Genomic DNA, 14,804 nt, shown 5'->3' with positions numbered 1-14,804 from the left:
CACCAAAACCACCACCAAAACCACCACCAAAACCTAAATTCTGTCGTACATTTTTAAAAATAAAACTCTGAAGAATGTTTCACATTTACTAACTTGTTAAAGATGTCCAGATGTACGACCAGAAAACTCGAGAATTCCTCTATTAGGCGCGTCTCATTCATCCGACTTCACACACACACACATTCTAACGTACAGACGATAGAATATGAGCATAAAATTGGTTGAAAGAGTGGTTAAATCTAAATGCAACAGCATGACCACTCCCTGCCAGAAAGGAAACGGAAACAAAAAATTAAATAAATAAATAAATAAACTCAAAAGCAAATGCTGTTTAGCTTCAAATGAACCATGTTGCAACAGACCGATGTTGTAAGGCATTCTATCCGTAACCATCACTTGGTTCTCTTCAGACAGTGTACCCAGGACTGCATTTACTCAAACAACCATATATTATTAAACTAGAAGAGTGTTCTTTGAGGTAAATTTGTCTGATATTTCTAGTTGGTCGATCCTACGCGTAGAGTCTCTCGTTGGCTCCCACAAGGCTTTCTACATTGACTCCACAAGACTTTCTACATTGACTCCACAAGACTTTCTACATTGACTCCACTATTGAAGTAAGAGAGGCTCCTTTCCTCTCTCTTTGGACTTTAAGATTCACTGTGCTGGCATCTTTCTACTCAACTGTATGTTATTAATTGGATTGGTGACATCAGTTCACCTTAGTATGTTAGACTGTTTCTCAGAAAGTCTGGTATATATATATATACCAAACTAGCTGAAAGAAGATGTGTGTGTTCGTATGGCATTATACTTGATACATATGTCAAAAATATAGAGCAATCAACACAGAGATGGAGAGTAATATAGCTAAGCAGTCCGAGATGACTTATGCAGAAGGCTATCATTGGTCTCCTATTTTCGTTCTTTAAATTCTGCTCAACTCAACGTGGTAAAGAAAAAATTTTTGCCTTGCAGTACGAGAAGTAACAATATCAGGTGAGGTGCAGCTACTGAGCGCACAAGCTTTTTTTTTTTAAATGCTCTAAAATTAGCAACAAGCAAAGCACTGCCATCCGATTGATAAGAGAACCCCATTCACCAATCTCTCAATAGGAACCCCTTCCCACCGGTATGTGTCTAAGAAGCCGTTGAATGGATCGATGTTGCTCGTCCTGGGGTCCTGGGAATTCTAGGCACAGCTTTTTCCTTCAAATCAAATCACTAAAAAAGATCAAGCAAACAGAAACAAACTCTGATTCACAAAACATACAGTCCTCTCTCTCTCTCTCTCTCTCTCTCTCTCTCTCTCTCTCGCTCTTTCTCCCTCTCTTTATCTTCTTGTCAGTCGGTAAACAAATAGAGTGCTACATCCAAGTTAGCCTATCCCATTCGCTTATATCCTCTACCAAACTTTTCGTCGGTCAAGTAAGGCTATTTACTTGCTATTGAATGCTGTATTTTCTGCGTGTCATGATCTTATGAAGGAAAGCAATCATATCTAGGTTTCTGAATCACTCCCTGTATATAATTTGTATTTTCTTCTTTGTTGATCGCCGTACGATTTGATCTGTAAATGATAAGAAGCGAAACCAAGTGATGCAAAATATTTACTTTGCTCAGCCGTTTGTACCAATCCATCACCTTATTTGTTGGCTAAAATACAAACAAGCCAACAAAAGATCGTAACTTGTAAACTGCTTCTTGCAGGTCACTCAATTTACTAGAACTAGTCACCAAAGCTTCCGCAAATCACAGGCTAGATACATCTTAGATATCTAAACAGCTGAAAATTACAGATGGAATTCTTTTGATCAAATGTTTGATCAATCAGCAGAAATAACCAGGTGCTAAATAATGGCAATGGTTAAAAATGTGAATGGAAAGTGAGAATCGGCATATTAAAGAATAGACCCAACGTTTCCTCTGCATGTGGTAAAAGGCGACTACAAGATGTTGAGGTAGGATTTGCACTCTGACCACGTAAAACCCTCACCAGCAATGACTACCCAAACAGATCTATGGGTTGGAGGGTTGTTGCCTGAGTGGCGGAAAGGTGTCATCCTCCTGGAGTAGGGAGTCACCAACAAATGGCGGATGCAGCGACACACTGTTACATTGCATGTCTCCTTACTACTACTGCAACTACTGTGTTATTTCACTTGCGTCCTCAAAGCATACACTTAACCATTACATTATTTCAAAACTCATTAATTATAAAATACGTTTCTGGTTTTGTATGAATATTTGCATTCAACCATTATTAAGAATAAAATAGACCATTTATATTCTACAGTTTCAGATATCAAACTAATGTTCTGTTTAAGTTGCAGTCTCAAATGTTATGCTGCACTGTGACTTATAGACCCGTTTGTTGTGAAGTAACATATTTGCTGTCATAAATATCATGCATCATCGAAACTTGCAGTTACAAATGCTGTGATTCACTATCTCAGTTGCTTTGCAGCACTGAAACTTGCAACTGTAATTCTAGTCAGGCAGCAACATCATAACTTTCAATCATAAAATATTATAGATATTCAACACTATACGAGTTAATCTTACTGTGTTACAGCACTGCTGTTAACTTACAATTTCATTTTTTCTATGATAAATTAAAATGTTCAGCTATGACTGACGCCATACTGCATCATAACACACAGCTTATGAATTTTACACTACCATTGCATTTTAATATGCCTGCTATATTGCATTCTTCAGTGATTAACAGTCAACCTATCAAACTGTTACCTTAATGTTCTATTGAAGTTACTCGTTAAAGGGTCAACATTCAACATAATTGTTAAGTAATAGGTCACACTGCACACTTCAGGAAGTGTGCAGTCTAATTAGTCAATCGATGTGATATTCTCTTGCAGTCTAAAGTGTAAAACTACAGTCTTATATGATATATAAAGTATCCAAGTTCTCCAATTTCATCTGAAGTCTAACCGCTCACTGAACGCTAAATTGCAGTCTAGTCACATCATGAACATAGCTACAACGTGACATAATAGAGCAGCGCAAAGGCGAAATTGATAGAGCGTGGAATTTTGTGATCTTTAGTTCAAATTCTGCTGGGGCTAACTTTACCTTTGATCATTCCCAGAGTATAATATATATATACTGGGATCGATTCAACTGATTGTTTTCTCCCCAAAATGTGTCGCCATTTGCCAAGTTAGATATTCACATTATTAACATTATTATAATTAATCAACATTATTGTAACTAATTAAATTATAATACATATGTATACTACATTACAATATACTGCATTGTACCTTAATGTGTATATTAAATAGTTGTACATTAGATAGCCGTCTATAGTATTATACATTCACAAACCTGCAGTATATGGTATTCAATTGCACATTGCATCTTCATTCTCTTAGATGCAACATATTGTATATTAGTTGAAAGTTTCCTTGTTTTTAATTGCATTGTAACTGCATGGCAACTTTCAATATATTGCTTCTAAATCGCATATTAATTAACTAACTTTAAATAAAATTATAATTTCATGTTAACTTGTAATTAGACACAAACTGCATGTTAACATAATTTTAACTTTTAATGCATTTAAAAAATTGCGAAGTTTCTGTGTATTGCATGCAATTCTGCAGGCTAAAACCAGTTACAATGCATACTGATTGCAAGCTAAGCCAGCTGTTAGTGGAATACTCTCCACATGTGGAAACCGAATTTTGTGTCAGAATAAAATATCAGATACAGAATAGATCTCCGTGCTGCATACTCTTAGACTCATGGTCTTTGATGATATTTAGTGATGACCTCATGTCAAAAATTAGCCAAAACTTACAATATAAAAGTTAGTACCTGTTACGTCCTGAGGTCGATGTAATCGACTTAATCCATTTGTCTGTCCTTGTTTAGCCCCCTGTGAGCAATAAATAAATAAATATACGAGATAAACTTTTGATTTATTGAAATTATCTCTACTTCTAGAGAGGATTGAACAGTTGACTTTGTAGCAGTTGATGCCAACTCCAAAAGTGAAGGAGGTGTCAAGTACTTCAAGGGAGTCTTCTGAAAACCAACTACGGATAACCGCTCTATGTGCATCGTGTCTTTAAAGCAATGGGTATGTTTTATTCTTATTAGATCTCATCAGCAAAGCATTTTCTTTTCAGTTGGCAAGTCTTAAAAGTAAACAGCATGTATAGAAATGAAAAGTAACGTAGTCATAAGAAATATATATATGCACGTGTGTATGTGTATATATATATATTCTTGTTTGCATATATATGTGTATTTTTCAGGCTTTTCACATTCTGTGCCAGATTGGCTCTCCCCGAGAACTAGGTTAAGGGTACGCATGTCTGTGGAGTGCTCAGATAGTTGCACGTTAATTTCTCGAGCAGGCTGTTCCGTTGGTCGGATCAACTGGATTCCTCCTTGTCGTAACCGACGGAGTGCCAGTTTATATGTATTTTTCATGTATGCATGTTTGTATGTATATGTTTCGAATGTATATATTGAGTTAGAGACATTCCTTTGTCTCTTTGCGCTGCCAGAAATCGACTGAAGTAGTGACCGGTTACATTGAAAAAATGTAACCAGCGACGCTAATGCTTCTAAGCTGCAATATCAAATAATTAGTAAATCCTCGGAAAGTACATCTCAGAAACTACTTTGAGCTGGCAGAAACGTTAGCACGCCGGGCGAAATGCTTAGCGGTATTTCGTCTACCGTTACGTTCTGAGTGCAAATTCCGCCGAGGTCAAGCTTGCCTTTCATCCTTTCGGGGTCGATAAATTAAGTACCAGTTGCGCACTGGGGTCGATGTAATCGACTTAATCCCTTTGTCTGTCCTTGTTTGTCCCCTCTATGTTTAGCCCCTTGTGGGCAATAAATAAATAAGAAACTACTTTGACCATGAATAGTTGAAGACCTCCAATGATACAACGTAAGCAAGCACGCAATTTACATATTTGGGACAAAGCCACTGTCATATATTATGACATAAACAAAAGCTTTATCTCAAACAAGTGTTCTCTTTAGTTCCAAAATATCTTCACTCCCGAAGAGCTGCCAAAACTTCGTTTTATCTCCTTTCTTTCTCTTTCATTAGAATGTTGTAGAAAATATCTTGGACAATCGTTTCTACCACAAACACAAATACATCTCAGATTACATAAAAATTCTAATCCGAATGTGTGTCTAAAACTTCCTTCACCAACACACCACAAATGCACAGACATGTTTTTTGCCAACTGCTTCCTATTCTACCTTTCCTGCAAAAGTAATCTTCTCAGCTAGCAAGATGTCTACCTCCTGCGATTCACTTTCTGTCTAGTTCTCGTTATTTCTAATAATTCCCTGATAAACACTCCCTTCATTCACTAGTTCTATAGCTTCGTGAAACCAGGGTGTATTCAAGTTTTCGAGGTACTTTGGTGATTGTCAATACTAGAACCCCTCCCTGAACAGGACATTAATCTATAGCAGGAATAACGCTGCTGTTGTTCAGTTTCACATGAATTGACGGGAGCAAGGTGGGATGACAAGTTTTGCTGAAGAATAAACAACGCAACGCCGGTCTAAGAATCGAAGCTACAGCCTAACGATCATGACCTCAGTATTCTAGCTACTAGGGTACGCGTCTTCCACTACCAAGAACTCATCTAGAACTTCCCGTCAACTTTGGCTTTTCTAAAAAAAGAAACAACCAGCAGAATTTTCCAAGCTGAATATCAGCTTCGCCATAACAGACTAAAATATAAAATAGTATTAGCCTATGAAGTTATATTACAACTTAACTTTAGTATAATCTATAACGATATTTGTTTTATTTCTTTTATATTGCTCTTATATGTTTCAGCCCAAAGGCTGTGGTCATGCTGGAGCACCGCCAATATGTACGAATTTTTATGTAAATGTTCATTATAAAACACGCTACATGTCTTACTGTGGAGGCGCAGCGGACCCGCGGTCATAGGATCGCGGTTTCGATTCCCAGACCGGGCGTTGTGAGTGTTTATTGAGCGAAAACACCTAAAGCTCCACGAGGTTCCGGCAGGGGTTGGTGGCGACCCCTGTTGTACTCTTTCACCACAACTTTCTCTCACTCTTACTTCCTGTTTCTGTTGTGCCTGTAATGCAAAAGGGTCAGCCTTGTCACATTGTGTCACGCTGAATATCCCCAAGAACTACGTTAAGGGTACACGTGTCTGTGGAGTGCTCAGCCACTTGCACGTTAATTTCACGAGCAGGCTGTTCCGTTGATCGGATCAACTGGAACCCACGACGTCGTAAGCGACGGAGTGCCAACAACAACAACATGTCTTACTCCATCCCAACTTAACTTGGGATGGAGTAAGACATGTAACCTATTCCGCGCATAAGCTAGAAGCTAGAGCCTACACAGCATGTAGGCTATAGCATTTTATAATATCGTATTTGAATTGAACTCAGATGTGTGAATCCAATGTAGCACCATGTTTATCCTGTTGTAACAAACTGCATTTTGAAGTGTTTAGCTGCACATTCAACTTATTTACACAACTCACACAATCAATTATACAGTACATTTAAGCTATTATACCGCACAAGTGATCTCTTATACTGCTCGCTTAAGCATTTATAAAGAACAAGTGATCTATTATACTGCTCACTCAGTCTATTATAAGGAACATATAATCTCTTATACTGTGCACTTAATCAATAAATAATGGATACATTATCTTTTATACTACACACGTTATTTTGCTGAACACATAATCTTTTATACTTGGCATTTAATGTTTTACTGCGTGCATAACATAGCATACTACGCACAAAACCCGAGGTGAGTAGCTGAATATAGCAAACCATATGGAAACCGAATGTTACTTTTAGAAGCTTAATGTGTCATGTTGCATCTTAACCTGCATTCTAACATGACAAATTACGCCATAATTATAACCCCAATATTACCAGTTTGCAACTGTTGCTTGCAATCTCAACTGCATCAAGAATGCAGTTTTTTAATACGGTGCTGTGATGTTTCAGCTAACTTACAATATATATATCACCAGATGGCGCCAGTTTAAGTAAGGAAAACAATTGCGCCATATGCTTCAACAGATTGTGAAAGTGAATTGCGTGTATTTGTATGAATAAACCAATGTTGCTTCAGTGTCTGCACGTGTGTGTGTGTGTGTGTGTGTGTGTGTGTGTGTGTGTGTGTGTGTGTGTGCGTGTGTGTGTGTGTGTGTGTGTGCGTGCGTGCACGCATGCATACATTGTGCATACGTGTGTATGTGGCCGATGCCTATTAGACACGTTTTAACAGCAATTTTCTTTAACGTACTTTCTGAGTTAAACATAGACTGAGGATAGGAGATTGACATCTCCTATGTTTCCAGGTGTTCATAGACCACTGCTAGTCAACAACTGGCAGAACATCAAAACCTACATTCTATAAAGTGTCAGCGGCAAGTATGAGTAATGAAAGTTTTAGCAGATATACTCAAAATATCCAGAGGACTCTCAAGTTGTAGACTGTGGGCAGGTTTTATAAGTTACAAGATCCGAATTGAATAGGAACCTATGCCGGTACAAGATACTCTTTAGAGGCACAACAGTGCCAACATTTGGTGTTTACTACATACTATTTCAGTATCCAACGCTTGTTGACTTTTGAAATTGTCAAATATTTGTCGGCACCTGAGTGACAGCTGTCGTACGAGTTACATTGTAAATATCACTGCACCTCATATGCTTAGCAAGTTAAGGTTGGACGATTTCTCCCGGTTGGTTGTTTAATCCGCCAGTTAGCCGTCGCTGGGGCATACTTAAAATCAAAAATATTCCAATTGCGCCCACTCGAGGCAGGACCTTTATCCAACGTTACTTTCCATATTTTACTTTTTATGGTAGAGAATGATTTGAGGAAGTCTTGGACTGCTATTTTTTCCAGCTCTAATGAGTTTATAGTGTAGGGCTGCTAAACTCTTTCCTCGTCTGCAAATTTGAAACTGCTTGCTGACGTAATCACTAAAATCTCGGCATTATACCAAAAACAATAATAGAGCATAATACTAAATACCAAACAATTTGTTAAATTTTATAAGTCAGATTGTTAGTAAATGTACGCTCTCGTAGTTTATCATGTATTTGCAATTTCCTCTTTGTACTAATTAGGCTTCTCATCTCTGCCGAGGAAGCCCCCTAGTTGACATGTAAATCTCCAGTGAAGAGACATATGATTAGGGACAACCCAGCTACAGATAGGAGGAATACTGTTGGTTCAATGGGTGGTTTGTTAGTTTGCTGTGCTCAACAAGGAGATTGTTACATCTACTTAATGCAAATGAAAGCCAGTGATAAAATACTAGGGTTGGGTGTTTGTGATTCGGACAATAATTAACGAATAATTAACGAAAAAGCTTGGTTGCATGATTAAGAAATTCACTACAAAACTATGCAGTTTGTGTTTCAGTCAAACTGTGCGGTACTTTGATGAACTAATCAACAATTAATTAATTAAATTATTAATTAATTAATTAATTAACAAGTTGACAATAACGCTGTAAATATCAACATGAGCGTATGCTTTTATTGGTTGAATGAGCTGCCGAAGTGGGAGTGCATGTGTGCATGTATATCTATCTATCTATCTATCTATCTATCTATCTATCTATCTATCTATCTATCTATCTATCTATCTATCTATCTATCTACCTATCTATCTAGATATATATATATATATATATATATATATATATATATATATATATATATATATATATATATATATATATATATATGTGTATATATAAATATGCAAAGATAGGTACAAGATGCCACCAACAGTAAACAACATGAAATACGAAAACAAATAAGTTAAATACACAAATAAAGAGAGAAAAAAGTGGAAAAAACAATTAATACAAAGAATACAAAGAACGACCCTTCATCAGGTGTCGACTGTCTATCTACTCTCCATTTATGCACACACACACACACACACACACACACACACACATGAATACGTTTATATAAGTATATATATGTGTATGTATATAGGACAAGAACATTTCTCAATAGATGAGGCAGGGTTATCAATGACCTTTGTAACTTAGGCAAAAAGAGGAATGGTCAACTAGAATATTTCGAATTTAGTATTTTATTAATGCTTTCTTTTGTAGAGCCATGGGAGATAAAAAGCAGACATGACAAAGGTAGGATGTGAACTCGGAACGTCAAAGACCATAAAACCACATGGCAATTTTGTTTGATGTTCTGTCTTTTTGCCAAAATAGTCTAACGGTTCTATCAACACATCACTGTAATTAGAAGCTGAAATCCTTTTCCAGTGTAGACACACGGTCTGAAGTTTTGGAGGGAGGGTAGTCGTTGACATCACTCCGAGAGGGCGAAAAGTAAACCCGACTTTGGCGGCATTTGAACTCAGAGCGTAAAGCCGGGAGAAATGCCGCTAAGCATTTCGTGCGACACGCTAACGATCCTGCTAGCTTGCCGCCTTAATTAGTATTAATAACAGAAATTAAAAGTGTCATTTTACACCATCGTTACACCAAGTTTTACGTTACCGATTGTGGAAAAAGCGGTAACATGGAGTCGAAGAAAAACGCAAGAAGATTACATCTTTTATCGCTGTTCTCTCTCACTCCCCCTTATTCACTCTCTACTCTCACTCTCCCCCCTCCCTTTCCCTCTCTTTCTAGGCATATATAGAGAGAAAGCAGGAGAGAGAAAAAGGAAAGAGAGAAAGAAGTGTTAGGTAACTGAACAATAATTCTTGTACAGTCACGCACGCGGGCTCTCTCTCTCTCTCTCTCACACACATGAGCATGTATGCATTGATATAAAAGGAGAGACAGGAAGCGAGAAAGAGGTTAAATAAAGGACGAGATCTATCTATCTATCTATCTATCTATCTATCTATCTATCTATCTATCTATCTACCTATAAATAATGAGTGGAACGTTTTACTGGCGCAGTAAGTCCAAGAAAACCGTTTTTGTTGGACTCACCGACTTAATAAAACTTATATTCAATATAGTCACAACCGACGGGGAAAAGGGTAAAAGAGCACAACACGCGCACACACACACGCACACACACACACACACACACACACACGTACACACACACACATACACACACCACACACACACACACACACACACACTCAAACGTGTGTGTATATATGTAGGGTACAAATTACGTGTGTGTCTGTGTGTTCGCGCTTAGCACATAATGCTACAGAAATCTAAGTAGAGCCCTTTATGCAAGGGGCCGTGCGATTAAACTATATGGCTCTGTGTTAGAAATGTGTTGAGTAAGCGACAGCCATTTTGGGTGGTGTCTCAGACTCCTTTAAATACGCACACACACACATACATGCATGAACGCACGTACATACGCACGCTTCCCCCCCACACACGCATACACACACACACACACACTGTGAGCGGTAGGTTTATTCCATCTCTTTCTCGGTTCATTATCCCCGCCGCTACCTGGTACATGGATGCCTTTAGTTGGAATTAATCTGTTTGAAGCATGTTGAAGCCAGATCCGACAATAACTTCGTTCCTTCCTCCAACCAGCCTCCCAAAAGCTGTGACAGAGGTTATTGGCGTTATACTCCAGCTTCTAACTAAAAACTATTAAACACACACACACACATGAATATGCACACACATGCGCACAAACACGCGTATACACACACACGCACACACATCTGTAGATTATCTTGCTTGGTTATATCAGCTTCTACGAGCTGGCAGAATCGTTCGCTGCATGTCAGGCAAAATGCTTAGCGGCATTTCGTCCGTCTTTACTTTGTGAGATCGAATTTCACTAAGATTGACATTACTTTTCATCGTTTCGGGGTCGATAAAAACAAGTACCAGTTGCGCCTTGAGTCGATTTAATCGACTAGCCCCCTCCTCCTAAATTACTGGCCTTGTGCCAAAATTAGAAGCCAACATTAAGTCTGGAAGAAAGGTCGGTATGGTCGTAGCTGGGACATCTTTTTATCATAGATATTTCTGGATTTCGCTTGACTTGAGATTAAACAGCAGGGGTACTCGTAAAAGGAGCTTGTACACTTAATGCTTGCATGACCATTGGACCAAGTCTGACCATGGCTAAACAACAACAAGAACAACAATTGCAGCAGCAGTAGCAACAGCACAATAAGTGGGTCGCTACGTGGTTTATTGACCTTCGAGAAATAGCAACTAAATCTCTCTGAAATAACAAATTTTGAATTTCTTTGGATTATATTACTGCTGAATTTGGGTTGCCATAGAGTTAAGCAACAACTTTGAACCTTCGATGAAATGTTTGTATAGTTGGGCTGTTGTCATTTAGCGCTGGTTCGGCTTAATCGAGAGGAATTATGATCATAGGAATACCATACGAGATCATTCAGTTTCTCTTCTGTCCGCAAGGACTTCAGGATCACATTATCCAGCACATCCTATTTTAAGACTGTAGGTTGTGGTTTATTAGAAATTTTGCTACTATGCCTTTTGAGTATAGCGGCCAAAGCTACCATGACGCAAATTCTATGTGGGCGCTAGACTTGCGCGAAATTATAAACAAATCTCCTTCAAATCTTAGCTGCACTTTTTCAAAGACAAAATAAGGCATATCAGATATTGTAGTCCGAGCTATACCTGAAAAAGTAAAAAAATGGTTGTCGCAGAAATTCGACTTTTGCGAGAGCTAAACTTTTATAACAGCAATCTCCTCATTTACCTTAAGAACGAAGGGCGTCTCGATGCGGACGCTCGACCTTCTTTCTAGGTTTAGTAACCAAATCTTCCTTAAGTCACATCCAGTCAACTTGAAAACAAAACATTTAGTAATGTTGTCCAAGGTGTGTAAATCATCTGGAGGAACAAGGGTGGAACGACATATTCCAAAGGAGTTAGAGGTTCTACCTGTTGTTAAATAGTAAGAACATAATACCAGAGATACTACTGAAGACAGCAAGAATAACCTCTAATCACTGCTGTGTATTGGTCGATGTGATGCACTTTATATTTGAATGAGGGAAAGCTGGGGTGCTCTGGATTGTAACATTTTTTTCTTAATCTATGTTAAGCATCTCTCTCTCTCTCTCTCTCTCTCTCTCTCTCTCTCTCTCTCTCTCTCTCTCTCCCTCTCTCTCTGTTTCATACACACACACATGCACATACGGATGCTTACACACGCATATATGCACAAATATATTTAAGTAGCCAGGTTAGTAACTTGAAGATTGAGAGTGCCGCACGTTGCATTGGAAAAAGTTTTATAAGTTCATACACACATGCACACACATACACGCACACACATACACACTCACATACACACATATATATTTGTGTGTATATATATATATATATATATATATATGTATATATATATTTATATATGTGTATATATATGTGATTGTGTGTGTATGTGTACATGCATGTATGTACGTATGTATGTATGTGAGTTAGTGTATGGAAAAATCGGCTGTAAAACAACAGAGGAATTAGTGTGCAACAAATATACAATAGAATTCGATAAATGTAACGATACATAACGCGCATGCATACGTGCATACATACATGCATACATACATACATACATACATACATACATACATACATGAACTCATGTGCCCACGGGAACACAAATACCACATGCATGTTGTGTGTATATGCATGTGAGCAACTGATGATCAACATGAGAAATCAACTTCCAAAATCAACAAGAAAAATATATTTGAATTTTACAACAAAAATTGAAGATTAAAGCAAAACTGTTGGACGTAAAGGTGTGTGTACGTGTGTCTGAATGTACATGTATGTATGTATGTATGTATGTATGTATGTATGTATGTATGTATGTATGTATGTGTGTGTGTGTGTATGTATGTGTGTGTATGTATAGATGGAGGGATTTGACGTGTGTGTATGCGTGTGTATGTATGTATCTTAGATAGATAGATTTATGTATGTATTTATATATGTATGTATGTATGTATGTATGTGTGTATTTATATATGTATGTATGTATATATGTATGCATGTATGTATATATGTAAGTGTACCTATGCTTAGTGGAGTGCAGAACTCTACATAAATGACTGTGGAGTTTTGTGATGTGTGTCTTTCTATCGTTTTGGGATGTGTTTTTTGTGCGTGTGTGCTGGTTTATATCTTGGGGCAGAATATGTATGTCCATGAGTGTATGCATATGAATCTGTCAAGATAAATGCGCAACGGCTTAAAGTGAATATCTGTGCAGAGTGCGTGTGTGTCTGTGTGTGCGCGTGTGTCTGTGTGTGCGCCTGTGTCTGTGTGCGTGCGTGTTTATGAACCAAGCTTTTATCTGAAGTTTGAATTGACAACTAAATGCATGTAATGTAAAGTTTTGTATAGTGTACATATGTTTATTTGTGTGTATGTCTATGTGTGTGTATGTATGTGTATATGTGTTTGATTTTAATAGATGTGTGCGTGTGTGCGTGTTCTCTTTTACTCCCTTTTTTTTTTTTGGAACTTCACATGGCTTCAGCTGAAGCTGTAGTTAAAAAGCAAGATAGGTGTGAATATGTGTAAAAGCTTGTGCACATGCATGTGTGTATGTTTGTGTCTGTGTGTGTGTGTGTATCTTTGAATACACACACATGTTCTCAGACATGCATATATATATATATATATATATATATATATATATATATATATATATATATATATATATATATATAGCTCGGTAGATAGATATACATATGGACCTTTGATGTATGTTTTATATCTTGATATCTGAGTATATGTATGCACATCCATATCACACATATGTATATATATATACATACATACATAAATATATATGTGTGTGTGTGTGTGTGTGTAAATGTATATATGCGTGTTGTGTGAATGTACTTAAAATCCTGTGTGCGTGTGTGTATACGTGTGTATTTAAATTTTTTTTCATTTTATCTAGTTTCAGCTCTTGAGCTGCGGCCATGCTGGGGCACCGCCATTTGTGTGTGTGTGTGTGTGTGTGTGTGTGTGTGTGTGTGCGTGCGCCTATTTCAATGCTGTGTTAAATGTAATTAGGGGGGTCTTACCTGAAGCTAAAATTCAGCACTGTGCAACAGCAGAATGGCACAGCAACTTGAATACAGATGTTAAAAATCAAATCTCCAAGAACGAAACAAATAAATTAGACCGAACTAAGAAATCCTTGTTCGCAATTTCCACTTATTGTTAATATTAGTAGTAGTAATAATGATAGTAATAATAATTTTCTTATTACTACTACAACTATCCCAGTTTAAAGGGTTAGTATTTCGGATAAGGTCACTTACGTGTGTGTGTATGTGTATGTGTGTGTTTGAGATGTGCTTTTTTTTGTAAGTTTTTTTTCTCTACTTTTTGGTAAAAAGAGATTCCACTGAAGCGCTTACGGTCCGTAAGTTGTGGGTGATGCTATACAAGAGAGAGAACGTCCGCCCGCATCAACAGCATCAGCAGCAGCAGAAGCAGCAGAAGCAGCAGCAGAAGCGATATCAGCATTAACAGCCAGGGTAGCAGCAGCTGTAGTGATGTTGGTGCTGGTGGTGGTGGTGGTGTGGTGTGGGTGGGATGATAATGTTTAATAGAAGTTGGTGATGGAGAGAGAGAGAGAGAGAGAGAGAGAGAGAGAGAGAGAGAGAGAGAGAGTTAATGTGTTATAATGGGGAGGTTGTTTTATAATCAGTTGCGAGGAGCAAAAGAAAAAGAAAAAAAAAAGAAGAAGAAAAAGGAAAGACGAAGAGAAAGAGATAAATGGAAAGAAAT

The 14,804-nt window shown here is 37.7% G+C and overlaps 1 protein-coding gene across 2 annotated transcripts in view; it reads right to left on the bottom strand.

Annotated features, from left to right (window-relative positions):
* LOC106871899 (uncharacterized) overlaps window positions 1-14,459 on the bottom strand; it is a 108,603-nt gene extending 94,144 nt beyond the window's left edge. For both annotated transcript variants that reach the window (XM_089338134.1, XM_089338135.1), the window contains exon 1: window positions 14,093-14,459. The gene's annotated coding sequence lies outside the window, so the exon portion shown is untranslated. The remainder of the gene's footprint in view (window positions 1-14,092) is intronic.
* Window positions 14,460-14,804: the final 345 nt, after the last annotated feature.

Source organism: Octopus bimaculoides, chromosome 20, assembly GCF_046866305.1.
Source record: "Octopus bimaculoides isolate indiv1 chromosome 20, ASM4686630v1, whole genome shotgun sequence".
Classification (NCBI taxonomy): domain Eukaryota; kingdom Metazoa; phylum Mollusca; class Cephalopoda; order Octopoda; family Octopodidae; genus Octopus; species Octopus bimaculoides.
Note: the sequence above shows the minus strand (reverse complement) of the source record. Positions and strands in the feature narration are given on the sequence as shown.